The 26710-nt window shown below is 46.0% G+C and overlaps 11 non-coding genes across 11 annotated transcripts; all 11 read right to left on the bottom strand.

The window, feature by feature from the left end:
* Window positions 1-2015: 2015 nt before the first annotated feature.
* On the bottom strand, window positions 2016-2206 carry LOC130312151 (U2 spliceosomal RNA). The gene has a single exon (XR_008860337.1). It is a non-coding gene; the product is annotated as a U2 spliceosomal RNA (small nuclear RNA).
* Window positions 2207-4289: 2083 nt separating this feature from the next.
* LOC130312150 (U2 spliceosomal RNA) lies at window positions 4290-4480 on the bottom strand. Its single transcript, XR_008860336.1, has one exon. It is a non-coding gene; the product is annotated as a U2 spliceosomal RNA (small nuclear RNA).
* Window positions 4481-6561: 2081 nt separating this feature from the next.
* LOC130312149 (U2 spliceosomal RNA) lies at window positions 6562-6752 on the bottom strand. Its single transcript, XR_008860335.1, has one exon. It is a non-coding gene; the product is annotated as a U2 spliceosomal RNA (small nuclear RNA).
* Window positions 6753-8840: 2088 nt separating this feature from the next.
* Window positions 8841-9031, bottom strand: LOC130312163 (U2 spliceosomal RNA). The gene has a single exon (XR_008860349.1). It is a non-coding gene; the product is annotated as a U2 spliceosomal RNA (small nuclear RNA).
* Window positions 9032-11130: 2099 nt separating this feature from the next.
* On the bottom strand, window positions 11131-11321 carry LOC130312159 (U2 spliceosomal RNA). Its single transcript, XR_008860345.1, has one exon. It is a non-coding gene; the product is annotated as a U2 spliceosomal RNA (small nuclear RNA).
* Window positions 11322-13418: 2097 nt separating this feature from the next.
* On the bottom strand, window positions 13419-13609 carry LOC130312154 (U2 spliceosomal RNA). The gene has a single exon (XR_008860340.1). It is a non-coding gene; the product is annotated as a U2 spliceosomal RNA (small nuclear RNA).
* Window positions 13610-15683: 2074 nt separating this feature from the next.
* On the bottom strand, window positions 15684-15874 carry LOC130312148 (U2 spliceosomal RNA). Its single transcript, XR_008860334.1, has one exon. It is a non-coding gene; the product is annotated as a U2 spliceosomal RNA (small nuclear RNA).
* Window positions 15875-17966: 2092 nt separating this feature from the next.
* LOC130312147 (U2 spliceosomal RNA) lies at window positions 17967-18157 on the bottom strand. Its single transcript, XR_008860333.1, has one exon. It is a non-coding gene; the product is annotated as a U2 spliceosomal RNA (small nuclear RNA).
* Window positions 18158-20256: 2099 nt separating this feature from the next.
* Window positions 20257-20447, bottom strand: LOC130312158 (U2 spliceosomal RNA). Its single transcript, XR_008860344.1, has one exon. It is a non-coding gene; the product is annotated as a U2 spliceosomal RNA (small nuclear RNA).
* Window positions 20448-22534: 2087 nt separating this feature from the next.
* On the bottom strand, window positions 22535-22725 carry LOC130312146 (U2 spliceosomal RNA). Its single transcript, XR_008860332.1, has one exon. It is a non-coding gene; the product is annotated as a U2 spliceosomal RNA (small nuclear RNA).
* Window positions 22726-24819: 2094 nt separating this feature from the next.
* LOC130312143 (U2 spliceosomal RNA) lies at window positions 24820-25010 on the bottom strand. Its single transcript, XR_008860328.1, has one exon. It is a non-coding gene; the product is annotated as a U2 spliceosomal RNA (small nuclear RNA).
* Window positions 25011-26710: the final 1700 nt, after the last annotated feature.

The following is a 26710-nucleotide window of genomic DNA, read 5'->3' as shown; positions in this document are numbered from 1 at the left end:
GGAGGCTGCCAGACAATTTTCCATGCACACTCTGGGCTGGGGGGCAGTCAACCACCAGTACACACAGCAGAACCTAAACCCATACCATTATTGCTAAGCAGCAAGACAGGGGCCCATTGCACTCCCACGGGGCCTTTTTAAATGCAATCCATAACCCGGATTTGCCAGGAACCCTTCTTACTCCTCCTACTTGCATGTGACACTGGGCTTAGGATCTGCATAGGAAACACACACACAAGCACACACCTACCTTTGTTGCCTGCAGATGCCTCCTTGGCTGTCCCCAAACGGTATCAAACCAACACCCACGGGAAGCTGTAAGCATAGAGGACATGCCTGCACCCCATTGGACTTACCTGTGTGGGTTAAACCCGGGTTATTTGACAACCTATGGCGGTGATGGTTCTGCTCAGGCAGAGCAGTGCTGATGCTCCTCATAAAGCTGTCGCTGCTGTGAAGGTTCTAGGTGACATCACAAATCCCTATGGTTACATACACAACAAAGCTGGGTTGTTGTTGTTTACAGTCTGCAAGGCCTGTGGAAGTGAGTGACATCATAGCACTGTAGTTCTGAGGGTTCTAGATGGATGCAACAATCTCCTGTTGCTTCTATGAAGGCCATAATAGACGACATCACCAAACAGCTCCATAGTCACATACACAGCAAAGGAGAGATGTTGTTTACACCTAGTGATGTCAGTGGTATTGAGTGACATCACAGCACAGTGCTAAGGCTCCTGGGCCTGGACACAGCAGCGGCTGCAATATCTCAACGGAGAATACGTTTATATATATGTGTGTGTGTGCGCGTATATATATATATATATATATATATATATATATTTCTCCGCCGAAATCACTTTTAAACCCATTTCCACCTTTTTTTCCCTTCTCTTCCTCTTACTTTTTTTTCACGTTTTTTTACGTTTTTCTCCTTTTCGCCTCTTTTCTGGGCGTATTATTCTTCTTTTTCTTCTTTTTTTTCGTCTAATGCATACCCCATCAGTGCAGCAATGCTTATTCAATACCGCCAGCAGATGGAGACACTGGGGGATAATTTTCTAAGGATTTATACTGATTTTTCCTGTCTGAATTTGTCGCACAGAAAGTTGCAGGCCAAATATGTGTGACATTTCTGCGACTTTAGCTTCTAGAGCATTTTTACAACATTATACATAGGTGCTGAATACATAAAAAGCGACTGTTCAGCGACAGACAAGTCGCATCGGCTGAAAGTAGGCCAGAATGTCAGTCCATGTTGGAGCAGGTTTAGATACAGTCTAAAGTATAGATCTCAAAGTCTGTGCACAGAATTTAGCAAGGGCCTCGCACCTTCTGATGCATCAGGTAGGTGCACAATAGCATAGCCTAACCCTCTGTACTTTGGTCTATATTGATGCGGGACATAGACAGCCAGCTGATGACCAATCCATTAGTGCAATGGATGGCTGGAAGCATTTGTCTTTGCCTTTGCAATACCACAGAAGCAATGCATGGTCAATGTACAGCAATGACACACCTGTGTGAACAGCCAGGAGACCCCCCCCCCCCCATGTTATGTTACATAGTTACATAGTTAGTACGGTCGAAAAAAGACATATGTCCATCAAGTTCAACCAGGGAATTAAGGGGTAGGGGTGTGGCGCGATATTGGGGAAGGGATGAGATTTTATATTTCTTTATAAGCATTAATCTTATTTTGTCAATTAGGAACATTCAGCACCCACCCGCTATCAAGGCAGCTGCCTATCATGTCATGCCCTACCTGCACAGGTGTGCTGGCTACTCAAATGATCCAATTAAGGAGGCCATTTAGTCAGCAGCAGCAGAAGTCCTGTGCCTGGACGCTCCAACAGCGGCCAGACACAAGCAGAAGCAGAAGCAGCAGAAGCAGCAGCAGCACCACCTTTTGTTTTTTGGCTGCAGCAGCAGCAAGGCCCACAGGGCTGGCTAGCTGGCTAGCCAGCAAGCAGGTAGCAATGAAAGTAGGAATCTTTCTTTTTAACCCTGTAAGGGGGTGGTGCACTGTACCCGAAGATACTGCCATATCGGGTCAATGCATAGGGCGACGGAAGCAAGCTTCGAAATCGGCCCCCGTTCTCAAAAATCCATTTAATATATGGTCCCCAGATAGGGGACGTATCAGATATTAAACTGATAAGAACAGATACTACACTTGATCTTAGCCAAAAGGCCGAGAAGCGATAACCGTGAAAGGGGCGGGCCCAACAAGGTGCCCTTCATGGGCACTATCACTGCTTGCTGTCAGGGAGGCTGCCAGACAATTTTCCATGCACACTCTGGGCTGGGGGGCAGTCAACCACCAGTACACACAGCAGAACCTAAACCCATACCATTATTGCTAAGCAGCAAGACAGGGGCCCATTGCACTCCCACGGGGCCTTTTTAAATGCAATCCATAACCCGGATTTGCCAGGAACCCTTCTTACTCCTCCTACTTGCATGTGACACTGGGCTTAGGATCTGCATAGGAAACACACACACAAGCACACACCTACCTTTGTTGCCTGCAGATGCCTCCTTGGCTGTCCCCAAACGGTATCAAACCAACACCCATGGGAAGCTGTAAGCATAGAGGACATGCCTGCACCCCATTGGACTTACCTGTGTGGGTTAAACCCGGGTTATTTGACAACCTATGGCGGTGATGGTTCTGCTCAGGCAGAGCAGTGCTGATGCTCCTCATAAAGCTGTCGCTGCTGTGAAGGTTCTAGGTGACATCACAAATCCCTATGGTTACATACACAACAAAGCTGGGTTGTTGTTGTTTACACTCTGCAAGGCCTGTGGAAGTGAGTGACATCATAGCACTGTAGTTCTGAGGGTTCTAGATGGATGCAACAATCTCCTGTTGCTTCTATGAAGGCCATAATAGACGACATCACCAAACAGCTCCATAGTCACATACACAGCAAAGGAGAGATGTTGTTTACACCTAGTGATGTCAGTGGTATTAAGTGACATCACAGCACAGTGCTAAGGCTCCTGGGCCTGGACACAGCAGCGGCTGCAATATCTCAACGGAGAATACGTTTATATATATGTGTGTGTGTGCGCGTATATATATATATATATATATATATATATATATTTCTCCGCCGAAATCACTTTTAAACCCATTTCCACCTTTTTTTCCCTTCTCTTCCTCTTACTTTTTTTTCACGTTTTTTTACGTTTTTCTCCTTTTCGCCTCTTTTCTGGGCGTATTATTCTTCTTTTTCTTCTTTTTTTTCGTCTAATGCATACCCCATCAGTGCAGCAATGCTTATTCAATACCGCCAGCAGATGGAGACACTGGGGGATAATTTTCTAAGGATTTATACTGATTTTTCCTGTCTGAATTTGTCGCACAGAAAGTTGCAGGCCAAATATGTGTGACATTTCTGCGACTTTAGCTTCTAGAGCATTTTTACAACATTATACATAGGTGCTGAATACATAAAAAGCGACTGTTCAGCGACAGACAAGTCGCATCGGCTGAAAGTAGGCCAGAATGTCAGTCCATGTTGGAGCAGGTTTAGATACAGTCTAAAGTATAGATCTCAAAGTCTGTGCACAGAATTTAGCAAGGGCCTCGCACCTTCTGATGCATCAGGTAGGTGCACAATAGCATAGCCTAACCCTCTGTACTTTGGTCTATATTGATGCGGGACATAGACAGCCAGCTGATGACCAATCCATTAGTGCAATGGATGGCTGGAAGCATTTGTCTTTGCCTTTGCAATACCACAGAAGCAATGCATGGTCAATGTACAGCAATGACACACCTGTGTGAACAGCCAGGAGACCCCCCCCTCCCCCCCCCATGTTATGTTACATAGTTACATAGTTAGTACGGTCGAAAAAAGACATATGTCCATCAAGTTCAACCAGGGAATTAAGGGGTAGGGGTGTGGCGCGATATTGGGGAAGGGATGAGATTTTATATTTCTTCATAAGCATTAATCTTATTTTGTCAATTAGGAACATTCAGCACCCACCCGCTATCAAGGCAGCTGCCTATCATGTCATGCCCTACCTGCACAGGTGTGCTGGCTACTCAAATGATCCAATTAAGGAGGCCATTTAGTCAGCAGCAGCAGAAGTCCTGTGCCTGGACGCTCCAACAGCGGCCAGACACAAGCAGAAGCAGAAGCAGCAGAAGCAGCAGCAGCACCACCTTTTGTTTTTTGGCTGCAGCAGCAGCAAGGCCCACAGGGCTGGCTAGCTGGCTAGCCAGCAAGCAGGTAGCAATGAAAGTAGGAATCTTTCTTTTTAACCCTGTAAGGGGGTGGTGCACTGTACCCGAAGATACTGCCATATCGGGTCAATGCATAGGGCGACGGAAGCAAGCTTCGAAATCGGCCCCCGTTCTCAAAAATCCATTTAATATATGGTCCCCAGATAGGGGACGTATCAGATATTAAACTGATAAGAACAGATACTACACTTGATCTTAGCCAAAAGGCCGAGAAGCGATAACCGTGAAAGGGGCGGGCCCAACAAGGTGCCCTTCATGGGCACTATCACTGCTTGCTGTCAGGGAGGCTGCCAGACAATTTTCCATGCACACTCTGGGCTGGGGGGCAGTCAACCACCAGTACACACAGCAGAACCTAAACCCATACCATTATTGCTAAGCAGCAAGACAGGGGCCCATTGCACTCCCACGGGGCCTTTTTAAATGCAATCCATAACCCGGATTTGCCAGGAACCCTTCTTACTCCTCCTACTTGCATGTGACACTGGGCTTAGGATCTGCATAGGAAACACACACACAAGCACACACCTACCTTTGTTGCCTGCAGATGCCTCCTTGGCTGTCCCCAAACGGTATCAAACCAACACCCACGGGAAGCTGTAAGCATAGAGGACATGCCTGCACCCCATTGGACTTACCTGTGTGGGTTAAACCCGGGTTATTTGACAACCTATGGCGGTGATGGTTCTGCTCAGGCAGAGCAGTGCTGATGCTCCTCATAAAGCTGTCGCTGCTGTGAAGGTTCTAGGTGACATCACAAATCCCTATGGTTACATACACAACAAAGCTGGGTTGTTGTTGTTTACACTCTGCAAGGCCTGTGGAAGTGAGTGACATCATAGCACTGTAGTTCTGAGGGTTCTAGATGGATGCAACAATCTCCTGTTGCTTCTATGAAGGCCATAATAGACGACATCACCAAACAGCTCCATAGTCACATACACAGCAAAGGAGAGATGTTGTTTACACCTAGTGATGTCAGTGGTATTGAGTGACATCACAGCACAGTGCTAAGGCTCCTGGGCCTGGACACAGCAGCGGCTGCAATATCTCAACGGAGAATACGTTTATATATATGTGTGTGTGTGCGCGTATATATATATATATATATATATATATATATATATATATATATTTCTCCGCCGAAATCACTTTTAAACCCATTTCCACCTTTTTTTCCCTTCTCTTCCTCTTACTTTTTTTTCACGTTTTTTTACGTTTTTCTCCTTTTCGCCTCTTTTCTGGGCGTATTATTCTTCTTTTTCTTCTTTTTTTTCGTCTAATGCATACCCCATCAGTGCAGCAATGCTTATTCAATACCGCCAGCAGATGGAGACACTGGGGGATAATTTTCTAAGGATTTATACTGATTTTTCCTGTCTGAATTTGTCGCACAGAAAGTTGCAGGCCAAATATGTGTGACATTTCTGCGACTTTAGCTTCTAGAGCATTTTTACAACATTATACATAGGTGCTGAATACATAAAAAGCGACTGTTCAGCGACAGACAAGTCGCATCGGCTGAAAGTAGGCCAGAATGTCAGTCCATGTTGGAGCAGGTTTAGATACAGTCTAAAGTATAGATCTCAAAGTCTGTGCACAGAATTTAGCAAGGGCCTCGCACCTTCTGATGCATCAGGTAGGTGCACAATAGCATAGCCTAACCCTCTGTACTTTGGTCTATATTGATGCGGGACATAGACAGCCAGCTGATGACCAATCCATTAGTGCAATGGATGGCTGGAAGCATTTGTCTTTGCCTTTGCAATACCACAGAAGCAATGCATGGTCAATGTACAGCAATGACACACCTGTGTGAACAGCCAGGAGACCCCCCCCCCCCCCCATGTTATGTTACATAGTTACATAGTTAGTACGGTCGAAAAAAGACATATGTCCATCAAGTTCAACCAGGGAATTAAGGGGTAGGGGTGTGGCGCGATATTGGGGAAGGGATGAGATTTTATATTTCTTCATAAGCATTAATCTTATTTTGTCAATTAGGAACATTCAGCACCCACCCGCTATCAAGGCAGCTGCCTATCATGTCATGCCCTACCTGCACAGGTGTGCTGGCTACTCAAATGATCCAATTAAGGAGGCCATTTAGTCAGCAGCAGCAGAAGTCCTGTGCCTGGACGCTCCAACAGCGGCCAGACACAAGCAGAAGCAGAAGCAGCAGCAGCACCACCTTTTGTTTTTTGGCTGCAGCAGCAGCAAGGCCCACAGGGCTGGCTAGCTGGCTAGCCAGCAAGCAGGTAGCAATGAAAGTAGGAATCTTTCTTTTTAACCCTGTAAGGGGGTGGTGCACTGTACCCGAAGATACTGCCATATCGGGTCAATGCATAGGGCGACGGAAGCAAGCTTCGAAATCGGCCCCCGTTCTCAAAAATCCATTTAATATATGGTCCCCAGATAGGGGACGTATCAGATATTAAACTGATAAGAACAGATACTACACTTGATCTTAGCCAAAAGGCCGAGAAGCGATAACCGTGAAAGGGGCGGGCCCAACAAGGTGCCCTTCATGGGCACTATCACTGCTTGCTGTCAGGGAGGCTGCCAGACAATTTTCCATGCACACTCTGGGCTGGGGGGCAGTCAACCACCAGTACACACAGCAGAACCTAAACCCATACCATTATTGCTAAGCAGCAAGACAGGGGCCCATTGCACTCCCACGGGGCCTTTTTAAATGCAATCCATAACCCGGATTTGCCAGGAACCCTTCTTACTCCTCCTACTTGCATGTGACACCGGGCTTAGGATCTGCATAGGAAACACACACACAAGCACACACCTACCTTTGTTGCCTGCAGATGCCTCCTTGGCTGTCCCCAAACGGTATCAAACCAACACCCACGGGAAGCTGTAAGCATAGAGGACATGCCTGCACCCCATTGGACTTACCTGTGTGGGTTAAACCCGGGTTATTTGACAACCTATGGCGGTGATGGTTCTGCTCAGGCAGAGCAGTGCTGATGCTCCTCATAAAGCTGTCGCTGCTGTGAAGGTTCTAGGTGACATCACAAATCCCTATGGTTACATACACAACAAAGCTGGGTTGTTGTTGTTTACACTCTGCAAGGCCTGTGGAAGTGAGTGACATCATAGCACTGTAGTTCTGAGGGTTCTAGATGGATGCAACAATCTCCTGTTGCTTCTATGAAGGCCATAATAGACGACATCACCAAACAGCTCCATAGTCACATACACAGCAAAGGAGAGATGTTGTTTACACCTAGTGATGTCAGTGGTATTGAGTGACATCACAGCACAGTGCTAAGGCTCCTGGGCCTGGACACAGCAGCGGCTGCAATATCTCAACGGAGAATACGTTTATATATATGTGTGTGTGTGCGCGTATATATATATATATATATATATATATATATATATATATATATTTCTCCGCCGAAATCACTTTTAAACCCATTTCCACCTTTTTTTCCCTTCTCTTCCTCTTACTTTTTTTTCACGTTTTTTTACGTTTTTCTCCTTTTCGCCTCTTTTCTGGGCGTATTATTCTTCTTTTTCTTCTTTTTTTTCGTCTAATGCATACCCCATCAGTGCAGCAATGCTTATTCAATACCGCCAGCAGATGGAGACACTGGGGGATAATTTTCTAAGGATTTATACTGATTTTTCCTGTCTGAATTTGTCGCACAGAAAGTTGCAGGCCAAATATGTGTGACATTTCTGCGACTTTAGCTTCTAGAGCATTTTTACAACATTATACATAGGTGCTGAATACATAAAAAGCGACTGTTCAGCGACAGACAAGTCGCATCGGCTGAAAGTAGGCCAGAATGTCAGTCCATGTTGGAGCAGGTTTAGATACAGTCTAAAGTATAGATCTCAAAGTCTGTGCACAGAATTTAGCAAGGGCCTCGCACCTTCTGATGCATCAGGTAGGTGCACAATAGCATAGCCTAACCCTCTGTACTTTGGTCTATATTGATGCGGGACATAGACAGCCAGCTGATGACCAATCCATTAGTGCAATGGATGGCTGGAAGCATTTGTCTTTGCCTTTGCAATACCACAGAAGCAATGCATGGTCAATGTACAGCAATGACACACCTGTGTGAACAGCCAGGAGACCCCCCCCCCCCCATGTTATGTTACATAGTTACATAGTTAGTACGGTCGAAAAAAGACATATGTCCATCAAGTTCAACCAGGGAATTAAGGGGTAGGGGTGTGGCGCGATATTGGGGAAGGGATGAGATTTTATATTTCTTCATAAGCATTAATCTTATTTTGTCAATTAGGAACATTCAGCACCCACCCGCTATCAAGGCAGCTGCCTATCATGTCATGCCCTACCTGCACAGGTGTGCTGGCTACTCAAATGATGCAATTAAGGAGGCCATTTAGTCAGCAGCAGCAGAAGTCCTGTGCCTGGACGCTCCAACAGCGGCCAGACACAAGCAGAAGCAGAAGCAGCAGAAGCAGCAGCAGCACCACCTTTTGTTTTTTGGCTGCAGCAGCAGCAAGGCCCACAGGGCTGGCTAGCTGGCTAGCCAGCAAGCAGGTAGCAATGAAAGTAGGAATCTTTCTTTTTAACCCTGTAAGGGGGTGGTGCACTGTACCCGAAGATACTGCCATATCGGGTCAATGCATAGGGCGACGGAAGCAAGCTTCGAAATCGGCCCCCGTTCTTAAAAATCCATTTAATATATGGTCCCCAGATAGGGGACGTATCAGATATTAAACTGATAAGAACAGATACTACACTTGATTTCAGCCAAAAGGCCGAGAAGCGATAACCGTGAAAGGGGCGGGCCCAACAAGGTGCCCTTCATGGGCACTATCACTGCTTGCTGTCAGGGAGGCTGCCAGACAATTTTCCATGCACACTCTGGGCTGGGGGGCAGTCAACCACCAGTACACACAGCAGAACCTAAACCCATACCATTATTGCTAAGCAGCAAGACAGGGGCCCATTGCACTCCCACGGGGCCTTTTTAAATGCAATCCATAACCCGGATTTGCCAGGAACCCTTCTTACTCCTCCTACTTGCATGTGACACTGGGCTTAGGATCTGCATAGGAAACACACACACAAGCACACACCTACCTTTGTTGCCTGCAGATGCCTCCTTGGCTGTCCCCAAACGGTATCAAACCAACACCCACGGGAAGCTGTAAGCATAGAGGACATGCCTGCACCCCATTGGACTTACCTGTGTGGGTTAAACCCGGGTTATTTGACAACCTATGGCGGTGATGGTTCTGCTCAGGCAGAGCAGTGCTGATGCTCCTCATAAAGCTGTCGCTGCTGTGAAGGTTCTAGGTGACATCACAAATCCCTATGGTTACATACACAACAAAGCTGGGTTGTTGTTGTTTACACTCTGCAAGGCCTGTGGAAGTGAGTGACATCATAGCACTGTAGTTCTGAGGGTTCTAGATGGATGCAACAATCTCCTGTTGCTTCTATGAAGGCCATAATAGACGACATCACCAAACAGCTCCATAGTCACATACACAGCAAAGGAGAGATGTTGTTTACACCTAGTGATGTCAGTGGTATTGTGTGACATCACAGCACAGTGCTAAGGCTCCTGGGCCTGGACACAGCAGCGGCTGCAATATCTCAACGGAGAATACGTTTATATATATGTGTGTGTGTGCGCGTATATATATATATATATATATATATATATATATATATATATATTTCTCCGCCGAAATCACTTTTAAACCCATTTCCACCTTTTTTTCCCTTCTCTTCCTCTTACTTTTTTTTCACGTTTTTTTACGTTTTTCTCCTTTTCGCCTCTTTTCTGGGCGTATTATTCTTCTTTTTCTTCTTTTTTTCGTCTAATGCATACCCCATCAGTGCAGCAATGCTTATTCAATACCGCCAGCAGATGGAGACACTGGGGGATAATTTTCTAAGGATTTATACTGATTTTTCCTGTCTGAATTTGTCGCACAGAAAGTTGCAGGCCAAATATGTGTGACATTTCTGCGACTTTAGCTTCTAGAGCATTTTTACAACATTATACATAGGTGCTGAATACATAAAAAGCGACTGTTCAGCGACAGACAAGTCGCATCGGCTGAAAGTAGGCCAGAATGTCAGTCCATGTTGGAGCAGGTTTAGATACAGTCTAAAGTATAGATCTCAAAGTCTGTGCACAGAATTTAGCAAGGGCCTCGCACCTTCTGATGCATCAGGTAGGTGCACAATAGCATAGCCTGACCCTCTGTACTTTGGTCTATATTGATGCGGGACATAGACAGCCAGCTGATGACCAATCCATTAGTGCAATGGATGGCTGGAAGCATTTGTCTTTGCCTTTGCAATACCACAGAAGCAATGCATGGTCAATGTACAGCAATGACACACCTGTGTGAACAGCCAGGAGACCCCCCCCCCCCCCCCATGTTATGTTACATAGTTACATAGTTAGTACGGTCGAAAAAAGACATATGTCCATCAAGTTCAACCAGGGAATTAAGGGGTAGGGGTGTGGCGCGATATTGGGGAAGGGATGAGATTTTATATTTCTTCATAAGCATTAATCTTATTTTGTCAATTAGGAACATTCAGCACCCACCCGCTATCAAGGCAGCTGCCTATCATGTCATGCCCTACCTGCACAGGTGTGCTGGCTACTCAAATGATCCAATTAAGGAGGCCATTTAGTCAGCAGCAGCAGAAGTCCTGTGCCTGGACGCTCCAACAGCGGCCAGACACAAGCAGAAGCAGAAGCAGCAGAAGCAGCAGAAGCAGCAGCAGCACCACCTTTTGTTTTTTGGCTGCAGCAGCAGCAAGGCCCACAGGGCTGGCTAGCTGGCTAGCCAGCAAGCAGGTAGCAATGAAAGTAGGAATCTTTCTTTTTAACCCTGTAAGGGGGTGGTGCACTGTACCCGAAGATTCTGCCATATCGGGTCAATGCATAGGGCGACGGAAGCAAGCTTCGAAATCGGCCCCCGTTCTCAAAAATCCATTTAATATATGGTCCCCAGATAGGGGACGTATCAGATATTAAACTGATAAGAACAGATACTACACTTGATCTTAGCCAAAAGGCCGAGAAGCGATAACCGTGAAAGGGGCGGGCCCAACAAGGTGCCCTTCATGGGCACTATCACTGCTTGCTGTCAGGGAGGCTGCCAGACAATTTTCCATGCACACTCTGGGCTGGGGGGCAGTCAACCACCAGTACACACAGCAGAACCTAAACCCATACCATTATTGCTAAGCAGCAAGACAGGGGCCCATTGCACTCCCACGGGGCCTTTTTAAATGCAATCCATAACCCGGATTTGCCAGGAACCCTTCTTACTCCTCCTACTTGCATGTGACACTGGGCTTAGGATCTGCATAGGAAACACACACACAAGCACACACCTACCTTTGTTGCCTGCAGATGCCTCCTTGGCTGTCCCCAAACGGTATCAAACCAACACCCACGGGAAGCTGTAAGCATAGAGGACATGCCTGCACCCCATTGGACTTACCTGTGTGGGTTAAACCCGGGTTATTTGACAACCTATGGCGGTGATGGTTCTGCTCAGGCAGAGCAGTGCTGATGCTCCTCATAAAGCTGTCGCTGCTGTGAAGGTTCTAGGTGACATCACAAATCCCTATGGTTACATACACAACAAAGCTGGGTTGTTGTTGTTTACACTCTGCAAGGCCTGTGGAAGTGAGTGACATCATAGCACTGTAGTTCTGAGGGTTCTAGATGGATGCAACAATCTCCTGTTGCTTCTATGAAGGCCATAATAGACGACATCACCAAACAGCTCCATAGTCACATACACAGCAAAGGAGAGATGTTGTTTACACCTAGTGATGTCAGTGGTATTGAGTGACATCACAGCACAGTGCTAAGGCTCCTGGGCCTGGACACAGCAGCGGCTGCAATATCTCAACGGAGAATACGTTTATATATATGTGTGTGTGTGCGCGTATATATATATATATATATATATATATATATATATATATATATATATATATTTCTCCGCCGAAATCACTTTTAAACCCATTTCCACCTTTTTTTCCCTTCTCTTCCTCTTACTTTTTTTTCACGTTTTTTTACGTTTTTCTCCTTTTCGCCTCTTTTCTGGGCGTATTATTCTTCTTTTTCTTCTTTTTTTTCGTCTAATGCATACCCCATCAGTGCAGCAATGCTTATTCAATACCGCCAGCAGATGGAGACACTGGGGGATAATTTTCTAAGGATTTATACTGATTTTTCCTGTCTGAATTTGTCGCACAGAAAGTTGCAGGCCAAATATGTGTGACATTTCTGCGACTTTAGCTTCTAGAGCATTTTTACAACATTATACATAGGTGCTGAATACATAAAAAGCGACTGTTCAGCGACAGACAAGTCGCATCGGCTGAAAGTAGGCCAGAATGTCAGTCCATGTTGGAGCAGGTTTAGATACAGTCTAAAGTATAGATCTCAAAGTCTGTGCACAGAATTTAGCAAGGGCCTCGCACCTTCTGATGCATCAGGTAGGTGCACAATAGCATAGCCTAACCCTCTGTACTTTGGTCTATATTGATGCGGGACATAGACAGCCAGCTGATGACCAATCCATTAGTGCAATGGATGGCTGGAAGCATTTGTCTTTGCCTTTGCAATACCACAGAAGCAATGCATGGTCAATGTACAGCAATGACACACCTGTGTGAACAGCCAGGAGACCCCCCCCCCCCCCATGTTATGTTACATAGTTACATAGTTAGTACGGTCGAAAAAAGACATATGTCCATCAAGTTCAAGCAGGGAATTAAGGGGTAGGGGTGTGGCGCGATATTGGGGAAGGGATGAGATTTTATATTTCTTCATAAGCATTAATCTTATTTTGTCAATTAGGAACATTCAGCACCCACCCGCTATCAAGGCAGCTGCCTATCATGTCATGCCCTACCTGCACAGGTGTGCTGGCTACTCAAATGATCCAATTAAGGAGGCCATTTAGTCAGCAGCAGCAGAAGTCCTGTGCCTGGACGCTCCAACAGCGGCCAGACACAAGCAGAAGCAGAAGCAGCAGAAGCAGCAGCAGCACCACCTTTTGTTTTTTGGCTGCAGCAGCAGCAAGGCCCACAGGGCTGGCTAGCTGGCTAGCCAGCAAGCAGGTAGCAATGAAAGTAGGAATCTTTCTTTTTAACCCTGTAAGGGGGTGGTGCACTGTACCCGAAGATACTGCCATATCGGGTCAATGCATAGGGCGATGGAAGCAAGCTTCGAAATCGGCCCCCGTTCTCAAAAATCCATTTAATATATGGTCCCCAGATAGGGGACGTATCAGATATTAAACTGATAAGAACAGATACTACACTTGATCTTAGCCAAAAGGCCGAGAAGCGATAACCGTGAAAGGGGCGGGCCCAACAAGGTGCCCTTCATGGGCACTATCACTGCTTGCTGTCAGGGAGGCTGCCAGACAATTTTCCATGCACACTCTGGGCTGGGGGGCAGTCAACCACCAGTACACACAGCAGAACCTAAACCCATACCATTATTGCTAAGCAGCAAGACAGGGGCCCATTGCACTCCCACGGGGCCTTTTTAAATGCAATCCATAACCCGGATTTGCCAGGAACCCTTCTTACTCCTCCTACTTGCATGTGACACTGGGCTTAGGATCTGCATAGGAAACACACACACAAGCACACACCTACCTTTGTTGCCTGCAGATGCCTCCTTGGCTGTCCCCAAACGGTATCAAACCAACACCCACGGGAAGCTGTAAGCATAGAGGACATGCCTGCACCCCATTGGACTTACCTGTGTGGGTTAAACCCGGGTTATTTGACAACCTATGGCGGTGATGGTTCTGCTCAGGCAGAGCAGTGCTGATGCTCCTCATAAAGCTGTCGCTGCTGTGAAGGTTCTAGGTGACATCACAAATCCCTATGGTTACATACACAACAAAGCTGGGTTGTTGTTGTTTACACTCTGCAAGGCCTGTGGAAGTGAGTGACATCATAGCACTGTAGTTCTGAGGGTTCTAGATGGATGCAACAATCTCCTGTTGCTTCTATGAAGGCCATAATAGACGACATCACCAAACAGCTCCATAGTCACATACACAGCAAAGGAGAGATGTTGTTTACACCTAGTGATGTCAGTGGTATTGAGTGACATCACAGCACAGTGCTAAGGCTCCTGGGCCTGGATACAGCAGCGGCTGCAATATCTCAACGGAGAATACGTTTATATATATGTGTGTGTGTGCGCGTATATATATATATATATATATATATATATATATATATATTTCTCCGCCGAAATCACTTTTAAACCCATTTCCACCTTTTTTTCCCTTCTCTTCCTCTTACTTTTTTTTCACGTTTTTTTACGTTTTTCTCCTTTTCGCCTCTTTTCTGGGCGTATTATTCTTCTTTTTCTTCTTTTTTTTCGTCTAATGCATACCCCATCAGTGCAGCAATGCTTATTCAATACCGCCAGCAGATGGAGACACTGGGGGATAATTTTCTAAGGATTTATACTGATTTTTCCTGTCTGAATTTGTCGCACAGAAAGTTGCAGGCCAAATATGTGTGACATTTCTGCGACTTTAGCTTCTAGAGCATTTTTACAACATTATACATAGGTGCTGAATACATAAAAAGCGACTGTTCAGCGACAGACAAGTCGCATCGGCTGAAAGTAGGCCAGAATGTCAGTCCATGTTGGAGCAGGTTTAGATACAGTCTAAAGTATAGATCTCAAAGTCTGTGCACAGAATTTAGCAAGGGCCTCGCACCTTCTGATGCATCAGGTAGGTGCACAATAGCATAGCCTAACCCTCTGTACTTTGGTCTATATTGATGCGGGACATAGACAGCCAGCTGATGACCAATCCATTAGTGCAATGGATGGCTGGAAGCATTTGTCTTTGCCTTTGCAATACCACAGAAGCAATGCATGGTCAATGTACAGCAATGACACACCTGTGTGAACAGCCAGGAGACCCCCCCCCCCCATGTTATGTTACATAGTTACATAGTTAGTACGGTCGAAAAAAGACATATGTCCATCAAGTTCAACCAGGGAATTAAGGGGTAGGGGTGTGGCGCGATATTGGGGAAGGGATGAGATTTTATATTTCTTCATAAGCATTAATCTTATTTTGTCAATTAGGAACATTCAGCACCCACCCGCTATCAAGGCAGCTGCCTATCATGTCATGCCCTACCTGCACAGGTGTGCTGGCTACTCAAATGATCCAATTAAGGAGGCCATTTAGTCAGCAGCAGCAGAAGTCCTGTGCCTGGACGCTCCAACAGCGGCCAGACACAAGCAGAAGCAGAAGCAGCAGCAGCACCACCTTTTGTTTTTTGGCTGCAGCAGCAGCAAGGCCCACAGGGCTGGCTAGCTGGCTAGCCAGCAAGCAGGTAGCAATGAAAGTAGGAATCTTTCTTTTTAACCCTGTAAGGGGGTGGTGCACTGTACCCGAAGATACTGCCATATCGGGTCAATGCATAGGGCGACGGAAGCAAGCTTCGAAATCGGCCCCCGTTCTCAAAAATCCATTTAATATATGGTCCCCAGATAGGGGACGTATCAGATATTAAACTGATAAGAACAGATACTACACTTGATCTTAGCCAAAAGGCCGAGAAGCGATAACCGTGAAAGGGGCGGGCCCAACAAGGTGCCCTTCATGGGCACTATCACTGCTTGCTGTCAGGGAGGCTGCCAGACAATTTTCCATGCACACTCTGGGCTGGGGGGCAGTCAACCACCAGTACACACAGCAGAACCTAAACCCATACCATTATTGCTAAGCAGCAAGACAGGGGCCCATTGCACTCCCACGGGGCCTTTTTAAATGCAATCCATAACCCGGATTTGCCAGGAACCCTTCTTACTCCTCCTACTTGCATGTGACACTGGGCTTAGGATCTGCATAGGAAACACACACACAAGCACACACCTACCTTTGTTGCCTGCAGATGCCTCCTTGGCTGTCCCCAAACGGTATCAAACCAACACCCACGGGAAGCTGTAAGCATAGAGGACATGCCTGCACCCCATTGGACTTACCTGTGTGGGTTAAACCCGGGTTATTTGACAACCTATGGCGGTGATGGTTCTGCTCAGGCAGAGCAGTGCTGATGCTCCTCATAAAGCTGTCGCTGCTGTGAAGGTTCTAGGTGACATCACAAATCCCTATGGTTACATACACAACAAAGCTGGGTTGTTGTTGTTTACACTCTGCAAGGCCTGTGGAAGTGAGTGACATCATAGCACTGTAGTTCTGAGGGTTCTAGATGGATGCAACAATCTCCTGTTGCTTCTATGAAGGCCATAATAGACGACATCACCAAACAGCTCCATAGTCACATACACAGCAAAGGAGAGATGTTGTTTACACCTAGTGATGTCAGTGGTATTGAGTGACATCACAGCACAGTGCTAAGGCTCCTGGGCCTGGACACAGCAGCGGCTGCAATATCTCAACGGAGAATACGTTTATATATATGTGTGTGTGTGCGCGTATATATATATATATATATATATATATATATATATATATATATATTTCTCCGCCGAAATCACTTTTAAACCCATTTCCACCTTTTTTTCCCTTCTCTTCCTCTTACTTTTTTTTCACGTTTTTTTACGTTTTTCTCCTTTTCGCCTCTTTTCTGGGCGTATTATTCTTCTTTTTCTTCTTTTTTTTCGTCTAATGCATACCCCATCAGTGCAGCAATGCTTATTCAATACCGCCAGCAGATGGAGACACTGGGGGATAATTTTCTATGGATTTATACTGATTTTTCCTGTCTGAATTTGTCGCACAGAAAGTTGCAGGCCAAATATGTGTGACATTTCTGCGACTTTAGCTTCTAGAGCATTTTTACAACATTATACATAGGTGCTGAATACATAAAAAGCGACTGTTCAGCGACAGACAAGTCGCATCGGCTGAAAGTAGGCCAGAATGTCAGTCCATGTTGGAGCAGGTTTAGATACAGTCTAAAGTATAGATCTCAAAGTCTGTGCACAGAATTTAGCAAGGGCCTCGCACCTTCTGATGCATCAGGTAGGTGCACAATAGCATAGCCTAACCCTCTGTACTTTGGTTTATATTGATACGGGACATAGACAGCCAGCTGATGACCAATCCATTAGTGCAATGGATGGCTGGAAGAATTTGTCTTTGCCTTTGCAATACCACAGAAGCAATGCATGGTCAATGTACAGCAATGACACACCTGTGTGAACAGCCAGGAGACCCCCCCCCCCCCCCATGTTATGTTACATAGTTACATAGTTAGTACGGTCGAAAAAAGACATATGTCCATCAAGTTCAACCAGGGAATTAAGGGGTAGGGGTGTGGCGCGATATTGGGGAAGGGATGAGATTTTATATTTCTTCATAAGCATTAATCTTATTTTGTCAATTAGGAACATTCAGCACCCACCCGCTATCAAGGCAGCTGCCTATCATGTCATGCCCTACCTGCACAGGTGTGCTGGCTACTCAAATGATCCAATTAAGGAGGCCATTTAGTCAGCAGCAGCAGAAGTCCTGTGCCTGGACGCTCCAACAGCGGCCAGACACAAGCAGAAGCAGAAGCAGCAGAAGCAGCAGCAGCACCACCTTTTGTTTTTTGGCTGCAGCAGCAGCAAGGCCCACAGGGCTGGCTAGCTGGCTAGCCAGCAAGCAGGTAGCAATGAAAGTAGGAATCTTTCTTTTTAACCCTGTAAGGGGGTGGTGCACTGTACCCGAAGATACTGCCATATCGGGTCAATGCATAGGGCGACGGAAGCAAGCTTCGAAATCGGCCCCCGTTCTCAAAAATCCATTTAATATATGGTCCCCAGATAGGGGACGTATCAGATATTAAACTGATAAGAACAGATACTACACTTGATCTTAGCCAAAAGGCCGAGAAGCGATAACCGTGAAAGGGGCGGGCCCAACAAGGTGCCCTTCATGGGCACTATCACTGCTTGCTGTCAGGGAGGCTGCCAGACAATTTTCCATGCACACTCTGGGCTGGGGGGCAGTCAACCACCAGTACACACAGCAGAACCTAAACCCATACCATTATTGCTAAGCAGCAAGACAGGGGCCCATTGCACTCCCACGGGGCCTTTTTAAATGCAATCCATAACCCGGATTTGCCAGGAACCCTTCTTACTCCTCCTACTTGCATGTGACACTGGGCTTAGGATCTGCATAGGAAACACACACACAAGCACACACCTACCTTTGTTGCCTGCAGATGCCTCCTTGGCTGTCCCCAAACGGTATCAAACCAACACCCACGGGAAGCTGTAAGCATAGAGGACATGCCTGCACCCCATTGGACTTACCTGTGTGGGTTAAACCCGGGTTATTTGACAACCTATGGCGGTGATGGTTCTGCTCAGGCAGAGCAGTGCTGATGCTCCTCATAAAGCTGTCGCTGCTGTGAAGGTTCTAGGTGACATCACAAATCCCTATGGTTACATACACAACAAAGCTGGGTTGTTGTTGTTTACACTCTGCAAGGCCTGTGGAAGTGAGTGACATCATAGCACTGTAGTTCTGAGGGTTCTAGATGGATGCAACAATCTCCTGTTGCTTCTATGAAGGCCATAATAGACGACATCACCAAACAGCTCCATAGTCACATACACAGCAAAGGAGAGATGTTGTTTACACCTAGTGATGTCAGTGGTATTGTGTGACATCACAGCACAGTGCTAAGGCTCCTGGGCCTGGACACAGCAGCGGCTGCAATATCTCAACGGAGAATACGTTTATATATATGTGTGTGTGTGCGCGTATATATATATATATATATATATATATATATATATATATATATTTCTCCGCCGAAATCACTTTTAAACCCATTTCCACCTTTTTTTCCCTTCTCTTCCTCTTACTTTTTTTTCACGTTTTTTTACGTTTTTCTCCTTTTCGCCTCTTTTCTGGGCGTATTATTCTTCTTTTTCTTCTTTTTTTCGTCTAATGCATACCCCATCAGTGCAGCAATGCTTATTCAATACCGCCAGCAGATGGAGACACTGGGGGATAATTTTCTAAGGATTTATACTGATTTTTCCTGTCTGAATTTGTCGCACAGAAAGTTGCAGGCCAAATATGTGTGACATTTCTGCGACTTTAGCTTCTAGAGCATTTTTACAACATTATACATAGGTGCTGAATACATAAAAAGCGACTGTTCAGCGACAGACAAGTCGCATCGGCTGAAAGTAGGCCAGAATGTCAGTCCATGTTGGAGCAGGTTTAGATACAGTCTAAAGTATAGATCTCAAAGTCTGTGCACAGAATTTAGCAAGGGCCTCGCACCTTCTGATGCATCAGGTAGGTGCACAATAGCATAGCCTAACCCTCTGTACTTTGGTCTATATTGATGCGGGACATAGACAGCCAGCTGATGACCAATCCATTAGTGCAATGGATGGCTGGAAGCATTTGTCTTTGCCTTTGCAATACCACAGAAGCAATGCATGGTCAATGTACAGCAATGACACACCTGTGTGAACAGCCAGGAGACCCCCCCCCCCCCCCCATGTTATGTTACATAGTTACATAGTTAGTACGGTCGAAAAAAGACATATGTCCATCAAGTTCAACCAGGGAATTAAGGGGTAGGGGTGTGGCGCGATATTGGGGAAGGGATGAGATTTTATATTTCTTCATAAGCATTAATCTTATTTTGTCAATTAGGAACATTCAGCACCCACCCGCTATCAAGGCAGCTGCCTATTATGTCATGCCCTACCTGCACAGGTGTGCTGGCTACTCAAATGATCCAATTAAGGAGGCCATTTAGTCAGCAGCAGCAGAAGTCCTGTGCCTGGACGCTCCAACAGCGGCCAGACACAAGCAGAAGCAGAAGCAGCAGAAGCAGCAGAAGCAGCAGCAGCACCACCTTTTGTTTTTTGGCTGCAGCAGCAGCAAGGCCCACAGGGCTGGCTAGCTGGCTAGCCAGCAAGCAGGTAGCAATGAAAGTAGGAATCTTTCTTTTTAACCCTGTAAGGGGGTGGTGCACTGTACCCGAAGATTCTGCCATATCGGGTCAATGCATAGGGCGACGGAAGCAAGCTTCGAAATCGGCCCCCGTTCTCAAAAATCCATTTAATATATGGTCCCCAGATAGGGGACGTATCAGATATTAAACTGATAAGAACAGATACTACACTTGATCTTAGCCAAAAGGCCGAGAAGCGATAACCGTGAAAGGGGCGGGCCCAACAAGGTGCCCTTCATGGGCACTATCACTGCTTGCTGTCAGGGAGGCTGCCAGACAATTTTCCATGCACACTCTGGGCTGGGGGGCAGTCAACCACCAGTACACACAGCAGAACCTAAACCCATACCATTATTGCTAAGCAGCAAGACAGGGGCCCATTGCACTCCCACGGGGCCTTTTTAAATGCAATCCATAACCCGGATTTGCCAGGAACCCTTCTTACTCCTCCTACTTGCATGTGACACTGGGCTTAGGATCTGCATAGGAAACACACACACAAGCACACACCTACCTTTGTTGCCTGCAGATGCCTCCTTGGCTGTCCCCAAACGGTATCAAACCAACACCCACGGGAAGCTGTAAGCATAGAGGACATGCCTGCACCCCATTGGACTTACCTGTGTGGGTTAAACCCGGGTTATTTGACAACCTATGGCGGTGATGGTTCTGCTCAGGCAGAGCAGTGCTGATGCTCCTCATAAAGCTGTCGCTGCTGTGAAGGTTCTAGGTGACATCACAAATCCCTATGGTTACATACACAACAAAGCTGGGTTGTTGTTGTTTACACTCTGCAAGGCCTGTGGAAGTGAGTGACATCATAGCACTGTAGTTCTGAGGGTTCTAGATGGATGCAACAATCTCCTGTTGCTTCTATGAAGGCCATAATAGACGACATCACCAAACAGCTCCATAGTCACATACACAGCAAAGGAGAGATGTTGTTTACACCTAGTGATGTCAGTGGTATTGAGTGACATCACAGCACAGTGCTAAGGCTCCTGGGCCTGGACACAGCAGCGGCTGCAATATCTCAACGGAGAATACGTTTATATATATGTGTGTGTGTGCGCGTATATATATATATATATATATATATATATATATATATATATTTCTCCGCCGAAATCACTTTTAAACCCATTTCCACCTTTTTTTCCCTTCTCTTCCTCTTACTTTTTTTTCACGTTTTTTTACGTTTTTCTCCTTTTCGCCTCTTTTCTGGGCGTATTATTCTTCTTTTTCTTCTTTTTTTTCGTCTAATGCATACCCCATCAGTGCAGCAATGCTTATTCAATACCGCCAGCAGATGGAGACACTGGGGGATAATTTTCTAAGGATTTATACTGATTTTTCCTGTCTGAATTTGTCGCACAGAAAGTTGCAGGCCAAATATGTGTGACATTTCTGCGACTTTAGCTTCTAGAGCATTTTTACAACATTATACATAGGTGCTGAATACATAAAAAGCGACTGTTCAGCGACAGACAAGTCGCATCGGCTGAAAGTAGGCCAGAATGTCAGTCCATGTTGGAGCAGGTTTAGATACAGTCTAAAGTATAGATCTCAAAGTCTGTGCACAGAATTTAGCAAGGGCCTCGCACCTTCTGATGCATCAGGTAGGTGCACAATAGCATAGCCTAACCCTCTGTACTTTGGTCTATATTGATGCGGGACATAGACAGCCAGCTGATGACCAATCCATTAGTGCAATGGATGGCTGGAAGCATTTGTCTTTGCCTTTGCAATACCACAGAAGCAATGCATGGTCAATGTACAGCAATGACACACCTGTGTGAACAGCCAGGAGACCCCCCCCCCCCCCATGTTATGTTACATAGTTACATAGTTAGTACGGTCGAAAAAAGACATATGTCCATCAAGTTCAACCAGGGAATTAAGGGGTAGGGGTGTGGCGCGATATTGGGGAAGGGATGAGATTTTATATTTCTTCATAAGCATTAATCTTATTTTGTCAATTAGGAACATTCAGCACCCACCCGCTATCAAGGCAGCTGCCTATCATGTCATGCCCTACCTGCACAGGTGTGCTGGCTACTCAAATGATCCAATTAAGGAGGCCATTTAGTCAGCAGCAGCAGAAGTCCTGTGCCTGGACGCTCCAACAGCGGCCAGACACAAGCAGAAGCAGAAGCAGCAGAAGCAGCAGCAGCACCACCTTTTGTTTTTTGGCTGCAGCAGCAGCAAGGCCCACAGGGCTGGCTAGCTGGCTAGCCAGCAAGCAGGTAGCAATGAAAGTAGGAATCTTTCTTTTTAACCCTGTAAGGGGGTGGTGCACTGTACCCGAAGATACTGCCATATCGGGTCAATGCATAGGGCGACGGAAGCAAGCTTCGAAATCGGCCCCCGTTCTCAAAAATCCATTTAATATATGGTCCCCAGATAGGGGACGTATCAGATATTAAACTGATAAGAACAGATACTACACTTGATCTTAGCCAAAAGGCCGAGAAGCGATAACCGTGAAAGGGGCGGGCCCAACAAGGTGCCCTTCATGGGCACTATCACTGCTTGCTGTCAGGGAGGCTGCCAGACAATTTTCCATGCACACTCTGGGCTGGGGGGCAGTCAACCACCAGTACACACAGCAGAACCTAAACCCATACCATTATTGCTAAGCAGCAAGACAGGGGCCCATTGCACTCCCACGGGGCCTTTTTAAATGCAATCCATAACCCGGATTTGCCAGGAACCCTTCTTACTCCTCCTACTTGCATGTGACACTGGGCTTAGGATCTGCATAGGAAACACACACACAAGCACACACCTACCTTTGTTGCCTGCAGATGCCTCCTTGGCTGTCCCCAAACGGTATCAAACCAACACCCACGGGAAGCTGTAAGCATAGAGGACATGCCTGCACCCCATTGGACTTACCTGTGTGGGTTAAACCCGGGTTATTTGACAACCTATGGCGGTGATGGTTCTGCTCAGGCAGAGCAGTGCTGATGCTCCTCATAAAGCTGTCGCTGCTGTGAAGGTTCTAGGTGACATCACAAATCCCTATGGTTACATACACAACAAAGCTGGGTTGTTGTTGTTTACACTCTGCAAGGCCTGTGGAAGTGAGTGACATCATAGCACTGTAGTTCTGAGGGTTCTAGATGGATGCAACAATCTCCTGTTGCTTCTATGAAGGCCATAATAGACGACATCACCAAACAGCTCCATAGTCACATACACAGCAAAGGAGAGATGTTGTTTACACCTAGTGATGTCAGTGGTATTGAGTGACATCACAGCACAGTGCTAAGGCTCCTGGGCCTGGACACAGCAGCGGCTGCAATATCTCAACGGAGAATACGTTTATATATATGTGTGTGTGTGCGCGTATATATATATATATATATATATATATATATATATATATATATATATTTCTCCGCCGAAATCACTTTTAAACCCATTTCCACCTTTTTTTCCCTTCTCTTCCTCTTACTTTTTTTTCACGTTTTTTTACGTTTTTCTCCTTTTCGCCTCTTTTCTGGGCGTATTATTCTTCTTTTTCTTCTTTTTTTTCGTCTAATGCATACCCCATCAGTGCAGCAATGCTTATTCAATACCGCCAGCAGATGGAGACACTGGGGGATAATTTTCTAAGGATTTATACTGATTTTTCCTGTCTGAATTTGTCGCACAGAAAGTTGCAGGCCAAATATGTGTGACATTTCTGCGACTTTAGCTTCTAGAGCATTTTTACAACATTATACATAGGTGCTGAATACATAAAAAGCGACTGTTCAGCGACAGACAAGTCGCATCGGCTGAAAGTAGGCCAGAATGTCAGTCCATGTTGGAGCAGGTTTAGATACAGTCTAAAGTATAGATCTCAAAGTCTGTGCACAGAATTTAGCAAGGGCCTCGCACCTTCTGATGCATCAGGTAGGTGCACAATAGCATAGCCTAACCCTCTGTACTTTGGTCTATATTGATGCGGGACATAGACAGCCAGCTGATGACCAATCCATTAGTGCAATGGATGGCTGGAAGCATTTGTCTTTGCCTTTGCAATACCACAGAAGCAATGCATGGTCAATGTACAGCAATGACACACCTGTGTGAACAGCCAGGAGACCCCCCCCCCCCCCCATGTTATGTTACATAGTTACATAGTTAGTACGGTCGAAAAAAGACATATGTCCATCAAGTTCAAGCAGGGAATTAAGGGGTAGGGGTGTGGCGCGATATTGGGGAAGGGATGAGATTTTATATTTCTTCATAAGCATTAATCTTATTTTGTCAATTAGGAACATTCAGCACCCACCCGCTATCAAGGCAGCTGCCTATCATGTCATGCCCTACCTGCACAGGTGTGCTGGCTACTCAAATGATCCAATTAAGGAGGCCATTTAGTCAGCAGCAGCAGAAGTCCTGTGCCTGGACGCTCCAACAGCGGCCAGACACAAGCAGAAGCAGAAGCAGCAGAAGCAGCAGCAGCACCACCTTTTGTTTTTTGGCTGCAGCAGCAGCAAGGCCCACAGGGCTGGCTAGCTGGCTAGCCAGCAAGCAGGTAGCAATGAAAGTAGGAATCTTTCTTTTTAACCCTGTAAGGGGGTGGTGCACTGTACCCGAAGATACTGCCATATCGGGTCAATGCATAGGGCGATGGAAGCAAGCTTCGAAATCGGCCCCCGTTCTCAAAAATCCATTTAATATATGGTCCCCAGATAGGGGACGTATCAGATATTAAACTGATAAGAACAGATACTACACTTGATCTTAGCCAAAAGGCCGAGAAGCGATAACCGTGAAAGGGGCGGGCCCAACAAGGTGCCCTTCATGGGCACTATCACTGCTTGCTGTCAGGGAGGCTGCCAGACAATTTTCCATGCACACTCTGGGCTGGGGGGCAGTCAACCACCAGTACACACAGCAGAACCTAAACCCATACCATTATTGCTAAGCAGCAAGACAGGGGCCCATTGCACTCCCACGGGGCCTTTTTAAATGCAATCCATAACCCGGATTTGCCAGGAACCCTTCTTACTCCTCCTACTTGCATGTGACACTGGGCTTAGGATCTGCATAGGAAACACACACACAAGCACACACCTACCTTTGTTGCCTGCAGATGCCTCCTTGGCTGTCCCCAAACGGTATCAAACCAACACCCACGGGAAGCTGTAAGCATAGAGGACATGCCTGCACCCCATTGGACTTACCTGTGTGGGTTAAACCCGGGTTATTTGACAACCTATGGCGGTGATGGTTCTGCTCAGGCAGAGCAGTGCTGATGCTCCTCATAAAGCTGTCGCTGCTGTGAAGGTTCTAGGTGACATCACAAATCCCTATGGTTACATACACAACAAAGCTGGGTTGTTGTTGTTTACACTCTGCAAGGCCTGTGGAAGTGAGTGACATCATAGCACTGTAGTTCTGAGGGTTCTAGATGGATGCAACAATCTCCTGTTGCTTCTATGAAGGCCATAATAGACGACATCACCAAACAGCTCCATAGTCACATACACAGCAAAGGAGAGATGTTGTTTACACCTAGTGATGTCAGTGGTATTGAGTGACATCACAGCACAGTGCTAAGGCTCCTGGGCCTGGATACAGCAGCGGCTGCAATATCTCAACGGAGAATACGTTTATATATATGTGTGTGTGTGCGCGTATATATATATATATATATATATATATATATATATATTTCTCCGCCGAAATCACTTTTAAACCCATTTCCACCTTTTTTTCCCTTCTCTTCCTCTTACTTTTTTTTCACGTTTTTTTACGTTTTTCTCCTTTTCGCCTCTTTTCTGGGCGTATTATTCTTCTTTTTCTTCTTTTTTTTCGTCTAATGCATACCCCATCAGTGCAGCAATGCTTATTCAATACCGCCAGCAGATGGAGACACTGGGGGATAATTTTCTAAGGATTTATACTGATTTTTCCTGTCTGAATTTGTCGCACAGAAAGTTGCAGGCCAAATATGTGTGACATTTCTGCGACTTTAGCTTCTAGAGCATTTTTACAACATTATACATAGGTGCTGAATACATAAAAAGCGACTGTTCAGCGACAGACAAGTCGCATCGGCTGAAAGTAGGCCAGAATGTCAGTCCATGTTGGAGCAGGTTTAGATACAGTCTAAAGTATAGATCTCAAAGTCTGTGCACAGAATTTAGCAAGGGCCTCGCACCTTCTGATGCATCAGGTAGGTGCACAATAGCATAGCCTAACCCTCTGTACTTTGGTCTATATTGATGCGGGACATAGACAGCCAGCTGATGACCAATCCATTAGTGCAATGGATGGCTGGAAGCATTTGTCTTTGCCTTTGCAATACCACAGAAGCAATGCATGGTCAATGTACAGCAATGACACACCTGTGTGAACAGCCAGGAGACCCCCCCCCCCCATGTTATGTTACATAGTTACATAGTTAGTACGGTCGAAAAAAGACATATGTCCATCAAGTTCAACCAGGGAATTAAGGGGTA

This window comes from Hyla sarda, unplaced genomic scaffold, assembly GCF_029499605.1.
Source record: "Hyla sarda isolate aHylSar1 unplaced genomic scaffold, aHylSar1.hap1 scaffold_1705, whole genome shotgun sequence".
Taxonomy (NCBI): Eukaryota; Metazoa; Chordata; class Amphibia; order Anura; family Hylidae; genus Hyla; species Hyla sarda.
This window is presented reverse-complemented; position numbering and strand designations above follow the sequence as displayed.